Source organism: Panulirus ornatus, chromosome 8 (genome assembly GCF_036320965.1).
Source record: "Panulirus ornatus isolate Po-2019 chromosome 8, ASM3632096v1, whole genome shotgun sequence".
NCBI classification, from domain to species: domain Eukaryota; kingdom Metazoa; phylum Arthropoda; class Malacostraca; order Decapoda; family Palinuridae; genus Panulirus; species Panulirus ornatus.
The window spans coordinates 48,444,293-48,461,649 of NC_092231.1; the positions used below are offsets into that span (position 1 = coordinate 48,444,293).

The following is a 17,357-nucleotide window of genomic DNA, read 5'->3' on the forward strand; positions in this document are numbered from 1 at the left end:
GGTATTCCCAATCATCAGTCCTTTTTCAGCACATAAATCTACAAGCTCTTCACCATTTCCATTTACAACACTGAACACCCCATGAATACCAATTATTCCCTCAACTGCCACATTACTCACCTTTGCATTCAAATCACCCATCACTATAACCCGGTCTCGTGCATCAAAACCGCTAACACACTCATTTAGCTGCTCCCAAAACACTTGCCTCTCATGATCTTTCTTCTCATGCCCAGGTGCATATGCACCAATAATCACCCACCTCTCTCCATCAACTTTCAATTTTACCCATATTAATCGAGAATTTACTTTCTTACATTCTATCACATACTCCCACAACTCCTGTTTCAGGAGTATTGCTACTCCTTCCCTTGCTCTTGTCCTCTCACTAACCCCTGACTTCACTCCCCAGACATTTCCAAACCACTCTTCCCCTTTACCCTTGAGCTTCGTTTCACTCAGAGCCAAAACATCCAGGTTCCTTTCCTCAAACATACTACCTATCTCTCCTTTTTTCACATCTTGGTTACATCCACACACATTTAGGCACCCCACTCTGAGCCTTCGAGGAGGATGATCACTCCCCGCGTGACTCCTTCTTCTGTTTCCCATTTTAGAAAGTTAATACAAGGAGGGGAGGATTTCCGGCCCCCCGCTCCCGTCCCCTCTAGTCGCTTTCTACGACACGCGAGGAATACGCGGGAAGCACCCTCTCACCCCCATCCCCAGGGACAATATACATACATATATATACATATACACACACACACACACACACACACATATGCACATACACACACACACACACACATACATATATATACATATGAAAAATGTAAGAACAATTTAGAAACAAACTTTTAGCTTGAAATGAATGAAAAAAAATGAATATATGGTGTGGGAGGCAAGTTGTTAGAAGCAGTGAAAAGTTTTTATCGAGGATGTAAGGCATGTGTACGTGTAGGAAGAGAGGAAAGTGATTGGTTCTCAGTGAATGTAGGTTTGCGGCAGGGGTGTGTGATGTCTCCATGGTTGTTTAATTTGTTTATGGATGGGGTTGTAAAGGAGGTAAATGCAAGAGTCCTGGAAAGAGGGGCAAGTATGAAGTCTGTTGGGGATGAGAGAGCTTGGGAAGTGAGTCAATTGTTGTTCGCTGATGATACAGCGCTGGTGGCTGATTCATGTGAGAAACTGCAGAAGCTGGTGACTGAGTTTGGTAAAGTGTGTGGAAGAAGAAAGTTGAGAGTAAATGTGAATAAGAGCAAGGTTATTAGGTACAGTAGGGGTGAGGGTCAAGTCAATTGGGAGGTGAGTTTGAATGGAGAAAAACTGGAGGAAGTGAAGTGTTTTAGATATCTGGGAGTGGATCTGTCAGCGGATGGAACCATGGAAGCGGAAGTGGTTCATAGGGTGGGGGAGGGGGCGAAAATTTTGGGAGCCTTGAAAAATGTGTGGAAGTCGAGAACATTATCTCGGAAAGCAAAAATGGGTATGTTTGAGGGAATAGTGGTTCCAACAATGCTGTATGGTTGCGAGGCGTGGGCTATGGATAGAGATGTGCGCAGGAGGATGGATGTGCTGGAAATGAGATGTTTGAGGACAATGTGTGGTGTGAGGTGGTTTGATCGAGTAAGTAACGTAAGGGTAAGAGAGATGTGTGGAAATAAAAAGAGCGTGGTTGAGAGAGCAGAAGAGGGTGTTTTGAAATGGTTTGGGCACATGGAGAGAATGAGTGAGGAGAGATTGACCAAGAGGATATATGTGTCGGAGGTGGAGGGAACGAGGAGAAGAGGGAGACCAAATTGGAGGTGGAAAGATGGAGTGAAAAAGATTTTGTGTGATCGGGGCCTGAACATGCAGGAGGGTGAAAGGAGGGCAAGAAATAGAGTGAATTGGAGTCATGTGGTATACAGGGGTTGACGTGCTGTCAGTGGATTGAATCAAGGCATGTGAAGCGTCTGGGGTAAACCATGGAAAGCTGTGTAGGTATGTATATTTGCGTGTGTGGACGTGTGTATGTACATGTGTATGGGGGGGGGGGGTTGGGCCATTTCTTTCGTCTGTTTCCTTGCGCTACCTCGCAAACGCGGGAGACAGCGACAAAGTATAAAAAAAAAAAAAAAAAAAAAAAAATATATATATATATATATATATATATATATATATATATATATATATATATATATATATATATATATATATTTATATATATATATATATATATATATATATATATATATATATATATATATATATATATATATATATATATATATATATATATATATATATATATATATATATATATATATATATTCATTTATATTGCTTTGTCGAGATGTCCTGCGTTAGCGAGGTAGCGCAAGGAAACAGACGAAAAAATGGTCCAACCCACCCACATACACGTATATGCATATACGTCCACACATGCAAATATACATATCTATACATCTCAATGCACACATATATACAAACAGACATATACATATATGCACATGTACATAATTCATACTGTCTGCCTTTATTCATTCCCATCGCCACCCCACCACACATGGAATAACAACCCCCTCCCCCCTCATGTGTGCTGAGTAGCGCTAGGAAAAGACAACACAGGCCCCATTCGTTCACATTCAGTCTCTAGCTGTCATGTAATAATGCACCGAAACCACAGCTCTCTTTCCACGTCCAGGCCCCACAGAACTTTCCATGGTTTACCCCAGACCCTTCACATGCCCTGGTTCAATCCACTGACAGCACGTCGACCCCGGTATACCACATCGTTCCAATTCACTCTATTCCTTGCACGCCTTTTACCCTCCTGCATGTTTTGGCCCCGATCACTGAAAATCTTTTTGACTCCATCTTTCCACCTCCAATTTGGTCTCCCACTTCTCCTCGTTCCCTTCACCTCTGATACATATGTCCTCTTGGTCAATATTTCCTCAGTCGTTCTCTCCATGTGCCCAAACCATTTCAAAACACCTTCTTCTGCTCTCTCAACCACACTCTTTTTATTTCGACACATCTCTCTTATCCCTACATTACTTACTCGATCAAACCACCTCACATCACATATTGTCCTCAAACATCTTATTTCCATATATATATATATATATATATATATATATATATATATATATATATATATATATATATATATATATATATATATATATATATATATATATATGTATATATATGCATATATATATTTATTTATTTTTTTATCTATTTTGCTTTGTCGCTGTCTCCCGCGTTTGCGAGGTAGCGCAAGGAAACAGACGAAAGAAATGGCCCAACCCAGCCCCATACACATGTATATACACACATGTCCACAGACGCAAATATACATACCTATACATCTCAATGTACACATATATATACACACACAGACACATACATATATACCCATGCACACAATTCACACCGTCTGCCCTTATTCATTCCCATCGCCGCCTCGCCACACATGGAATATCATCCCCCTCCCCCCTCATGTGTGCGGGGTAGCGCTAGGAAAAGACAACAAAGGCCTCATTCGTTCACACTCAGTCTCTAGCTGTCATGCAATAATGCCCGAAACCACAGCTCCCTTTCCACATCCAGGCCCCACACAGCTTTCCATGGTTTACCCCAGACGCTTCACACGTCCTTATTCAATCCACTGACAGCACGTCAACCCCGGTATACCACATCGATCCACTTCACTCTATTCCTTGCCCGCCTTTCACCCTCCTGCATGTTCAGGCCCCGATCACTCAAAATCTTTTTCATTCCATCTTTCCACCTCCAATTTGGTCTCCCACTTCTCGTTCCCTCCACCTCCGACACATATATCCTCTTGGTCAATTTTTCCTCACTCATTCTCTCCATGTGCCCAAACCATTTCAAAACACCCTCTTCTGCTCTCTCAACCACGCTCTTTTTATTTCCGCACTTCTCTCTTACCCTTACATTTCTTACTCGATCAAACCACCGCACACCACACATTGTCCTTAAACATCTCATATATATATATATATATATATATATTTTATCCCTGGGGATAGGGGAGAAAGAATACTTCCCACGTATTCCCTGCGTGTCGTAGAAGGCGACTAAAAGGGGAGGGAGCGGGGGGCTGGAAATCCTCCCCTCTCAATTTTTTTTAATTTTCCAAAAGAAGGAACAGAGAAGGGGGCTAAGTGAGGATATTCCCTCAGTGGCCCAGTTCTCTGTTCTTAACGCTACCTCGCTAACGCGGGAAATGGCGAATAGTTTGAAAAAAAAAAAAAAAAAAAAAAAAATATATATATATATATATATGTGAGAAACTGCAGAAGCTGGTGACTGAGTTTGGTAAAGTGTGTGGAAGAAGAAAGTTAAGAGTAAATGTGAATAAGAGCAAGGTTATTAGGTACAGTAGGGTTGAGGGTCAAGTCAATTGGGAGGTGAGTTTGAATGGAGAAAAACTGGAGGAAGTGAAGTGTTTTAGATATCTGGGAGTGGATCTGTCAGCGGATGGAACCATGGAAGCGGAAGTGGATCATAGGGTGGGGGAGGGGGCGAAAATTTTGGGAGCCTTGAAAAATGTGTGGAAGTCGAGAACATTATCTCGGAAAGCAAAAATAGGTATGTTTGAAGGAATAGTGGTTCCAACAATGTTGTATGGTTGCGAGGCGTGGGCTATGGATAGAGTTGTGCGCAGGAGGATGGATGTGCTGGAAATGAGATGTTTGAGGACAATGTGTGGTGTGAGGTGGTTTGATCGAGTAAGTAACGTAAGGGTAAGAGAGATGTGTGGAAATAAAAAGAGCGTGGTTGAGAGAGCAGAAGAGGGTGTTTTGAAATGGTTTGGGCACATGGAGAGAATGAGTGAGGAAAGATTGACCAAGAGGATATATGTGTCGGAGGTGGAGGGAACGAGGAGAAGAGGGAGACCAAATTGGAGGTGGAAAGATGGAGTGAAAAAGATTTTGTGTGATCGGGGCCTGAACATGCAGGAGGGTGAAAGGAGGGCAAGGAATAGAGTGAATTGGAGCGATGTGGTATACAGGGTTTGACGTGCTGTCAGTGGATTGAATCAAGGCATGTGAAGCGTCTGGGGTAAACCATGGAAAGCTGTGTAGGTATGTATATTTGCGTGTGTGGACGTGTGTATGTACATGTGTATGGGGGGGGGGGGTTGGGCCATTTCTTTCGTCTGTTTCCTTGCGCTACCTCGCAAACGCGGGAGACAGCGACAAAGTATAAAAAAAAAAAAAAAAAAAAAAAAAAAAATATATCCTCATCGATGGTGCAGGCAGACTCCATGTACTCCACACTGTGAGGATTGATACGACCGCCAGTACCCAGCAGTAAGACCCCTGCTGACTTAGGCTGCGGTGTCTCGGTGTAATACAGGAACACTCCAGATTCATCTGTGGACCCATCTTTGAATTTCTCAACTGAAGAATAATGGACCTGTAACACGATGTACTGGATGGGAGTGTTGCCTCCTACTCTGAAGGCTACTCCCTCAGGCAGCACCAATTTTGGAGCATCCTTGGCCCAGGCATAGATCACTTGTGTGCCGGAGCCGCAGACAGGAGCGGTGGTGATCCCTGGCTGGGCCATCGATGAGGACAAGACCATCCACCCCTTCGCCTTCCGCACGCACACACATGCCCTTGGTCGTGTTGTGTCAGGATACAAGGTAACGCGTCAAGGCTATGTGGACAACTGGCAATTGATTGGTAAGAAAGACCCACAGTTGCCCCAGATGTTCTACCCTGTTGAGAATGATCTCGTTTTTCACAAAGGCGATACTGTGGCTGCGCGTTGCACTATGGAGAGCAAGCGAGACCGTACCACCAGGATTGGCTGCACGAATGAGGATGAGATGTGTAACTTCTATATGATGTATTGGACTGAAGGCCCAGTCATGAAGAAAAAGACCTGCTTCTCCCTTGGACCACCCTTTTATTACTGGACCCGTGTTGGCCTCAACAACGTACCTGACAGGGACGCTTCATCTCTGCCTGTTGGTACTTCGGCTAAGGATCAGGGCATCAATTCACACCAAATGTAGAGGATGGTATCTTTCAATTCACCCCTCTATGTATAGTAACAGAAATTATTGAAGGAAGCTAGGCTACTACGTTATATATATATATATATATATATATATATATATATATATATATATATATATATATATATATATATATTTATCCCTGGGGATAGGGGAAAAAGAATACTTCCCACGTATTCCCTGCGTGTCGTAGAAGGCAACTAAAAGGGGAGGGAGCGGGGGGCTGGAAATCCTCCCCTCTCATTTTTTTTTTTTTTTTTTTTTTCCAAAAGAAGGAACAGAGAAGGGGCCAGGTGAGGATATTCCCTCAAAGGCCCAGTTCTCTGTTCTTAACGCTACCTCGCTAACGCGGGAATGGCGAATAGTTTGAAAAAAAAAAGAAAAAAAAAAAAAAAATATATATATATATATATATATATATATATATATATATATATATATATATATATATATATATATATATATATATATTCTTTTTTTTTCATACTATTCGCCATTTCCCGCGATAGCGAGGTAGCGTTAAGAACAGAGGACTGGGCCTTTTAGGGAATACCCTCACCTGGCCCCCTTCTCTGTTCCTTCTTTTGGAGAATTAAAAAAAAAACGAGAGGGGAGGATTTCCAGCCCCCCGCTCCCTTCCCTTTTAGTCGCCTTCTACGACACGCAGGGAATACGTGGGAAGTATTCTTTCTCCCTTATCTCCAGATATATATATATATATATATATATATATATATATATATATATATATATATATATATATATATATATATATATATATATATATATATATATATATATATATATATATGTATATATATATAGGTATATATATGTGTTATCATTCACATGTACATTAAGCTTAAGGCTTCCAAAATTCTAGGAGTCCTTCACTGTATGTAGCCACTAGATTCTGGTGAGGATGATGGCACATACCAATCACAGACTGCTCATGAACATCGAGTGTTTTCTCCAACTTGCCAGTGGTGGTTGAGAAGCAGTATGACACATGGTCTTCACCAACAGAGAAGACCCACTCTCCACAGAGTGATACTACACATGCCACAAAATCACCACCCTTTCGTTTTCTCGAAGATATGGAACGCACCGTCTGACCCTGCATATTCATAATAGTGACAGTATTAGAGCGATTGAACACTACAATATTGTGTGGATTCTTGGGAAGAATGTGGACTGAATACACAGGATTTACAAAAGATGAGTGACCACTAAACTCTTCTAAGGTTTTGCCTGATTTTAGCCAGTGTATACTCAGAGTATTGTCAAAGGATGTGGACATCACTTGACTTTTGTCTTTATTAAATCCAAGAGCTGTTACACCTTCTGAATGTGCTCGTTCTATTTTTCGCAAACGCTGACCAGTGCTTACTCGGCAAAACCTTTACTTGACCTCCTTGTAAGCCACTTGCCAGCATCTGTGAGTCCCTTCTGAAAGCCAAACTCAAAACAGCCGACTCCATCATCATATAGGAATACTTTTCCTGGTACTTTAAATCTTTACGAATCTTGCCAGTTGTAAAGTTCCACTCTTCTGAGATGCCATCAAAGCTTCCAGTGACAAGGTACTGTCCGTCACGGCTGAAATGAGCACTTTTAACATTGGCTTTCTATGGGAAGCGTATGAAACTTGCTTGTTGGGTAGGTACCTTTTCATCTTCTTGTTCCCTCATTCCTGCCTTACCCTGGAATAAATCAATCTGAGTACCAAGAGGAAGTAGTCCATGGTGCTGCTGCCACTTTAGAGCGTGTCTCAAAAGAGCCAGCTAGGGTGGTACCACCGACACCTCACCAGCAAGTAAAGCTGTAATGGCAGCTCTATGACGCTCCTTTGTCACACCCTCTGGGTAAGTTTCACGAGGATCAAAGTATGAACGTGCAATCAATTTTCCAAATGAACATAACTTTCAGGACATAGTTTGCTTCAGCATGATAAGAGGATCAGTGTTGCGCAGGACTGACTTTGCAGCCCCTAGCTCTCGCAATTCAATCAGTTCTAGAACAACCTGGTCATATAAATCAATAAGTTTTTTGTCCGAAACTTTCAGGGTCTGGATTGCCTTGAATACAGTGTCACAATGCCTTTGATCTATATCTGCCATGAAGCTCTCGACAGAATCCACAGTGTTAAGCGTGATTGAAGTCTCTTCTTGCAATGCACGCAAAGTTCGCCCAAGATTGTTCTCCTTAAGGTACTGTTGGATCAACCTGATTACATCCGCTGACTCAATTTCTATCGACCTTCTGCTAGATTACGATTTTTTAATATAATTATCTTTTATATCATACATGAAGTTTACACTCTTTCGCGACTTATTGTTTATATATTGGACGGCTGTACATATAAATATATATGCATATATATATATATATATATATATATATATATATATATATATATATATATATATATATATATATATATATACATATATATATATATATATATATATATATATATATATATATATATATATATATATATATATATATATATATATATATATATATATATATATATATATATATATATATATATATATATAAATATATATATTTATATATATATATATATATATATATATATATATATATATATATATATATATATATATATATATATATATATATATATATATATATATATATATATATATATATATATATATATATATATATATATATATATATATATATATATATATATATATATATATATATATATATATATGAAATGAAACCATCTTTAAAAAAATATTACTGCAACAAAAGCCTCTGCACTGAAGAAGCGAAAAATAAGTCTTCTGTGATCAGTGAAAAGTGGACGAGTGTAGGGATTATTTTTTTGGTGAATATAGGGAAAAGGTACTTTAGATAATTTTGTATAAGACTATATCTACTTTTTAAGGATTACAACATTAAGAGGCACACATTGAACTTAACATCAAAGCTCTAGCATCACAGTAAATGCAGTAAATAGTGAATGTGAAATGTATTGTACTCTTTTTATTCAACAGTGTATTTTTGGGAGGTATTATTTTTGCTTGAATACTCCTCCCTCCTCATGTGTGTGTGTGTGTGTGTGTGTGTATATGTGCGTATGTATGTGTATGTGTGTGTATGTGTATATGTATATATATATGTATATTATCCCTGGGGATAGGGGTGAAAGAATACTTCCCACGTATTCCTCGCGTGTCGTAGAAAGCGACTAGAGGGGACGGGAGCGGGGGGCCAGAAATCCTCCCCTCCTTGTATTAACTTTCTAAAATGGGAAACAGAAGAAGGAGTCACGCGGGGAGTGCTCATCCTCCTCGAAGGCTCAGAGTGGGGTGTCTAAATGTGTGTGGATGTAACCAAGATGTGAAAAAAGGAGAGATAGGTAGTATGTTTGAGGAAAGGAACCTGGATGTTTTGGCTCTGAGTGGAACGAAGCTCAAGGGTAAAGGGGAAGAGTGGTTTGGGAATGTCTGGGGAGTAAAGTCAGGGGTTAGTGAGAGGACAAGAGCAAGGGAAGGAGTAGCAATACTCCTGAAACAGGAGTTGTGGGAGTATGTGATAGAATGTAAGAAAGTAAATTCTCGATTAATATGGGTAAAACTGAAAGTTGATGGAGAGAGGTGGGTGATTATTGGTGCATATGCACCCGGGCATGAGAAGAAAGATCATGAGAGGCAAGTGTTTTGGGAGCAGCTAAATGAGTGTGTTAGTGGTTTTGATGCACGAGACCGGGTTATAGTGATGGGTGATTTGAATGCAAAGGTGAGTAATGTGGCAGTTGAGGGAATAATTGGTATACATGGGGTGTTCAGTGTTGTAAATGGAAATGGTGAAGAGCTTGTAGATTTATGTGCTGAAAAAGGACTAATGATTGGGAATACCTGGTTTAAAAAGCGCGATATACATAAGTATACTTATGTAAGTAGGAGAGATGGCCAGAGAGCATTATTGGATTACGTGTTAATTGACAGGCGTGCGAAAGAGAGACTTTTGGATGTTAATGTGCTGAGAGGTGCAACTGGAGGGATGTCTGATCATTATCTTGTGGAGGCTAAGGTGAAGATTTGTATGGGTTTTCGGAAAAGAAGAGTGAATGTTGGGGTGAAGAGGGTGGTGAGAGTAAGTGAGCTTGGGAAGGAGACCTGTGTGAGGAAGTACCAGGAGAGACTGAGTACAGAATGGAAAAAGGTGAGAGCAATGGAAGTAAGGGGAGTGGGGGAGGAATGGGATGTATTTAGGGCATCAGTGATGGATTGCGCAAAAGATGCTTGTGGCATGAGAAGAGTGGGAGGTGGGTTGATTAGAAAGGGTAGTGAGTGGTGGGATGAAGAAGTAAGAGTATTAGTGAAAGAGAAGAGAGAGGCATTTGGACGATTTTTGCAGGGAAAAAATGCAATTGAGTGGGAGATGTATAAAAGAAAGAGACAGGAGGTCAAGAGAAAGGTGCAAGAGGTGAAAAAAAGGGCAAATGAGAGTTGGGGTGAGAGAGTATCATTAAATTTTAGGGAGAATAAAAAGATGTTCTGGAAGGAGGTAAATAAAGTGCGTAAGACAAGGGAGCAAATGGGAACTTCAGTGAAGGGCGCAAATGGGGAGGTGATAACAAGTAGTGGTGATGTGAGAAGGAGATGGAGTGAGTATTTTGAAGGTTTGTTGAATGTGTTTGATGATAGAGTGGCAGATATAGGGTGTTTTGGTCGAGGTGGTGTGCAAAGTGAGAGGGTTAGGGAAAATGATTTGTTAAACAGAGAAGAGGTAGTGAAAGCTTTGCGGAAGATGAAAGCCGGCAAGGCAGCAGGTTTGGATGGTATTGCAGTGGAATTTATTAAAAAAGGGGGTGACTGTATTGTTGACTGGTTGGTAAGGTTATTTAATGTATGTATGACTCATGGTGAGGTGCCTGAGGATTGGCGGAATGCGTGCATAGTGCCATTGTACAAAGGCAAAGGGGATAAGAGTGAGTGCTCAAATTACAGAGGTATAAGTTTGTTGAGTATTCCTGGTAAATTATATGGGAGGGTATTGATTGAGAGGGTGAAGGCATTTACAGAGCATCAGATTGGGGAAGAGCAGTGTGGTTTCAGAAGGGGTAGAGGATGTGTGGATCAGGTGTTTGCTTTGAAGAATGTATGTGAGAAATACTTAGAAAAGCAAATGGATTTGTATGTAGCATTTATGGATCTGGAGAAGGCATATGATAGAGTTGATAGAGATGCTCTGTGGAAGGTATTAAGAATATATGGTGTAGGAGGAAAGTTGTTAGAAGCAGTGAAAAGTTTTTATCGAAGATGTAATGCATGTGTACGTGTAGGAAGAGAGGAAAGTGATTGGTTCTCAGTGAATGTAGGTTTGCGGCAGGGGTGTGTGATGTCTCCATGGTTGTTTAATTTGTTTATGGATGGGGTTGTTAGGGAGGTAAATGCAAGAGTTTTGGAAAGAGGGGCAAGTATGAAGTCTGTTGGGGATGAGAGAGCTTGGGAAGTGAGTCAGTTGTTGTTCGCTGATGATACAGCGCTGGTGGCTGATTCATGTGAGAAACTGCAGAAGCTGGTGACTGAGTTTGGTAAAGTGTGTGGAAGAAGAAAGTTAAGAGTAAATGTGAATAAGAGCAAGGTTATTAGGTACAGTAGGGTTGAGGGTCAAGTCAATTGGGAGGTGAGTTTGAATGGAGAAAAACTGGAGGAAGTGAAGTGTTTTAGATATCTGGGAGTGGATCTGGCAGCGGATGGAAACATGGAAGCGGAAGTGGATCATAGGGTGGGGGAGGGGGCGAAAATTCTGGGGGCCTTGAAGAATGTGTGGAAGTCGAGAACATTATCTCGGAAAGCAAAAATGGGTATGTTTGAAGGAATAGTGGTTCCAACAATGTTGTATGGTTGCGAGGCGTGGGCTATGGATAGAGTTGTGCGCAGGAGGATGGATGTGCTGGAAATGAGATGTTTGAGGACAATGTGTGGTGTGAGGTGGTTTGATCGAGTGAGTAACGTAAGGGTAAGAGAGATGTGTGGAAATATAAAGAGCGTGGTTGAGAGAGCAGAAGAGGGTGTTTTGAAGTGGTTTGGGCACATGGAGAGAATGAGTGAGGAAAGATTGACCAAGAGGATATATGTGTCGGAGGTGGAGGGAACAAGGAGAAGAGGGAGACCAAATTGGAGGTGGAAAGATGGAGTGAAAAAGATTTTGTGTGATCGGGGCCTGAACATGCAGGAGGGTGAAAGGAGGGCAAGGAATAGAGTGAATTGGAGCGATGTGGTATACCGGGGTTGACGTGCTGTCAGTGGATTGAATCAAGGCATGTGAAGCGTCTGGGGTAAACCATGGAAGCTGTGTAGGTATGTATATTTGCGTGTGTGGACGTATGTATATACATGTGTATGGGGGGGGGGGGTGGGCCATTTCTTTCGTCTGTTTCCTTGCGCTACCTCGCAAACGCGGGAGACAGCGACAAAGTATAATAAATATAAATATAAAATAATTATATATATATATATATATATATATATATATATATATATATATATATATATATATATATATATATATATATGTGTATATATATATGTATATATATATATATATATATATATATATATATATATATATATATATATATATATATATATATATATATATAGATATATATATATATATATATATATATATATATATATATATATATATATATATATATATATATATATATATATATATATATATATATATATATATATATATATATATAATTTTAATTTACCAGGAATACTCAACAAACTTATACCTCTGTAATTTGAGCACTCACTCTTATCCCCTTTGCCTTTGTACAATGGCACTATGCACGCATTCCGCCAATCCTCAGGCACCTCACCATGAGTCATACATACATTAAATAACCTTACCAACCAGTCAACAATACAGTCACCCCCTTTCTTAATAAATTCCACTGCAATACCATCCAAACCTGCTGCCTTGCCGGCTTTCATCTTCCGCAAAGCTTTTACTACCTCTTCTCTGTTTACCAAATCATTTTCCCTAACCCTCTCACTTTGCACACCACCTCGACCAAAACACCCTATATCTGCCACTCTGTCATCAGACACATTCAACAAACCTTCAAAATACTCATTCCATCTCCTTCTCACATCACCGCTACTTGTTATCACCTCCCCATTGACGCCCTTCACTGAAGTTCCCATTTGCTCCCTTGTCTTACGCACTTTATTTACCTCCTTCCAGAAGATCTTTTTATTCTCCCTAAAATTTACTGATAGTCTCTCACCCCAACTCTCATTTGCCCTTTTTTTCACCTCTTGCACCTTTCTCTTGACCTCCTGTCTCTTTCTTTTATACTTCTCCCACTCAATTGCATTTTTTCCCTGCAAAAATCGTCCAAATGCCTCTCTCTTCTCTTTCACTAATACTCTTACTTCTTCATCCCACCACTCACTACCCTTTCTAAACAGCCCACCTCCCACTCTTCTCATGCCACAAGCATCTTTTGCGCAATCCATCACTGATTCCCTAAATACATCCCATTCCTCCCCCACTCCCCTTACTTCCATTGTTCTCACCTTTTTCCATTCTGTACACAGTCTCTCCTGGTACTTCCCCACACAGGTCTCCTTCCCAAGCTCACTTACTCTCACCACCTTCTTCACCCCAACATTCACTCCTCTTTTCTGAAAACCCATACTAATCTTCACCTTAGCCTCCACAAGATAATGATCAGACATCCCTCCAGTTGCACCTCTCAGCACATTAACATCCAAAAGTCTCTCTTTCGCACGCCTGTCAATTAACACGTAATCCAATAACGCTCTCTGGCCATCTCTCCTACTTACATAAGTATACTTATGTATATCTCGCTTTTTAAACCAGGTATTCCCAATCATCAGTCCTTTTTCAGCACATAAATCTACAAGCTCTTCACCATTTCCATTTACAACACTGAACACCCCATGTATACCAATTATTCACTCAACTGCCACATTACTCACCTTTGCATTCAAATCACCCATCACTATAACCCGGTCTCGTGCATCAAAACCGCTAACACACTCATTTAGCTGCTCCCAAAACACTTGCCTCTCATGATCTTTCTTCTCATGCCCAGGTGCATATGCACCAATAATCACCCACCTCTCTCCATCAACTTTCAATTTTACCCATGTTAATCGAGAATTTACTTTCTTACATTCTATCACATACTCCCACAACTCCTGTTTCAGGAGTATTGCTACTCCTTCCCTTGCTCTTGTCCTCTCACTAACCCCTGACTTCACTCCCCAGTCATTTCCAAACCACTCTTCCCCTTTACCCTTGAGCTTCGTTTCACTCAGAGCCAAAACATCCAGGTTCCTTTCCTCAAACATACTACCTTGTATTGATTGAGAGGGTGAAGGCATGTACAGAGCATCAGATTGGGGAAGAGCAGTGCGGTTTCAGAAGAGGTAGAGGATGTGTGGATCAGGTGTTTGCTTTGAAGAATGTATGTGAGAAATACTTAGAAAAGCAAATGGATTTGTATGTAGCATTTATGGATCTGGAGAAGGCATATGATAGAGTTGATAGAGATGCTCTGTGGAAGGTATTAAGAATATATGGTGTGGGAGGCAAGTTGTTAGAAGCAGTGAAAAGTTTTTATCGAGGATGTAAGGCATGTGTACGTGTAGGAAGAGAGGAAAGTGATTGGTTCTCAGTGAATGTAGGTTTGCGGCAGGGGTGTGTGATGTCTCCATGGTTGTTTAATTTGTTTATGGATGGGGTTGTAAGGGAGGTAAATGCAAGAGTCCTGGAAAGAGGGGCAAGTATGAAGTCTGTTGGGGATGAGAGAGCTTGGGAAGTGAGTCAGTTGTTGTTCGCTGATGATACAGCGCTGGTGGCTGATTCATGTGAGAAACTGCAGAAGCTGGTGACTGAGTTTGGTAAAGTGTGTGGAAGAAGAAAGTTGAGAGTAAATGTGAATAAGAGCAAGGTTATTAGGTACAGTAGGGGTGAGGGTCAAGTCAATTGGGAGGTGAGTTTGAATGGAGAAAAACTGGAGGAAGTGAAGTGTTTTAGATATCTGGGAGTGGATCTGTCAGCGGATGGAACCATGGAAGCGGAAGTGGATCATAGGGTGGGGGAGGGGGCGAAAATTTTGGGAGCCTTGAAAAATGTGTGGAAGTCGAGAACATTATCTCGGAAAGCAAAAATGGGTATGTTTTAGGGAATAGTGGTTCCAACAATGTTGTATGGTTGCGAGGCGTGGGCTATGGATAGAGATGTGCGCAGGAGGATGGATGTGCTGAAAATGAGATGTTTGAGGACAATGTGTGGTGTGAGGTGGTTTGATCGAGTAAGTAACGTAAGGGTAAGAGAGATGTGTGGAAATAAAAAGAGCGTGGTTGAGAGAGCAGAAGAGGGTGTTTTGAAATGGTTTGGGCACATGGAGAGAATGAGTGAGGAGAGATTGACCAAGAGGATATATGTGTCGGAGGTGGAGGGAACGAGGAGAAGAGGGAGACCAAATTGGAGGTGGAAAGATGGAGTGAAAAAGATTTTGTGTGATCGGGGCCTGAACATGCAGGAGGGTGAAAGGAGGGCAAGAAATAGAGTGAATTGGAGTCATGTGGTATACAGGGGTTGACGTGCTGTCAGTGGATTGAAGAAAGGCATGTGAAGCGTCTGGGGTAAACCATGGAAAGCTGTGTAGGTATATATATTTGCGTGTGTGGACGTGTGTATGTACATGTGTATGGGGGGGGGGTTGGGCCATTTCTTTCGTCTGTTTCCTTGCGCTACCTCGCAAACGCGGGAGACAGCGACAAAGTATGAAAAAAAATAAAAAATATATATATATATATATATATATATATATATATATATATATATATATATATATATATATATATACATGCAAACACAGACATATACATATATACACATGTACATAATTCATACTGTCTGCCTTTACTCATCCCATCGCCACCTCGCCACACATGAAATAATAAACCCCTCCCCCTCATTTGTGCGAGGTAGCGCTAGGAAAAGACAAAAAATGCCCCATTCGTTCACACTCAGTCTCTAGCTGTCATATAATAATGCACCAAAACCACAGCTCCCTTTCCACATCCAGCCCCCACAGAACTTTCCATAGTTTACCCCAGACGCTTCATATGCCCTGGTTCAATCCATTGACAGCACGACGACCTCGGTATACCATATCGTTCCAATTCACTCTATTCCTTGCACGCCTTTCACCCTCCTGCATGTTCAGGCCCCGATCACTCAAAATCTTTTTCATTCCATCTTTCCACCTCTAATTTGGTCTCCCACTTCTCCTCTTTCCCTCCACCTCTGCCACATATATCCTCTCTGTCAATCTTTCCCCACTTATTCTCTCCATGTGACCAAACCACTATAAAACACACTCTTCTGCTCTGTCTACCACACTATTTTCATTACCAAACATCTCTATTACCCTTTCATTACTTACTTGTTCAAACCACCTAACACCACACATCTCATATCCAACACATCCACCCTCCTCCGCACAACTCTATCTATAGCCCACGCCTCGCAACCATATAACATTGTCGGAACCACTATTCCTTCAGACATACGCATTTTTACTTTCCGAGATAACGTTCTCACCTTCCATACATTTTTCAACGCTTTCAGAACTTTCGCCCCCTCCCCCACCCTATAACTCACTTCCGTTTCCATGGTTCCATCCGCTGTCAAATCCACTCCCAGATATCTAAAACATTTCACTTCCACCAGTTTTTTACATCCAAACGTAGCTCCAAATTGACTTGTCCCTCAACCCTACTGTATCTAATAACCTTGCTCTTATTCACATTTACTCTCAGCTTTCTTCTTTCACACACTTTACCAAATTCAGTCACCAGGTTCTGCAATGTCTCACCCGAATCAGACACCAGCGTTGTATCATCAGCGAACAACAATTGAGTCACTTCCCAAGCTCTTTCATCCATAACAGACTGCATACTTACACCTCTTTCCAAAATTCTTTCATTTACCGTTCTAACAACCACATCCATAAAGAAATTAAACAACCATAGAGACATCACGCACCCCTGCCGCAAACCTACATTCACTAAGAACCAATCACTTTCCTCTCTTCCTACCCGTAAAAATGCCTAACATCCTCGATTAAAACTTTTCACAGCTCAAATTACAGAAGTATAAGTTTGTTGAGTATTCCTGGGAAAGTTTATGGGAGGGAAATTGATTGAGAGGGTGAGGGCATGTAAAAAGCATCAGATTGGGGAAGAGCAGTGTGGATTCA

General features: G+C 40.9%; 1 pseudogene; it reads right to left on the bottom strand.

Moving 5' to 3' along the window:
* Positions 1-6,911: 6,911 nt before the first annotated feature.
* On the bottom strand, positions 6,912-8,319 carry LOC139749698 (WD40 repeat-containing protein SMU1 pseudogene; annotated as a pseudogene).
* Between the last annotated feature and the right edge of the window lie 9,038 nt (positions 8,320-17,357).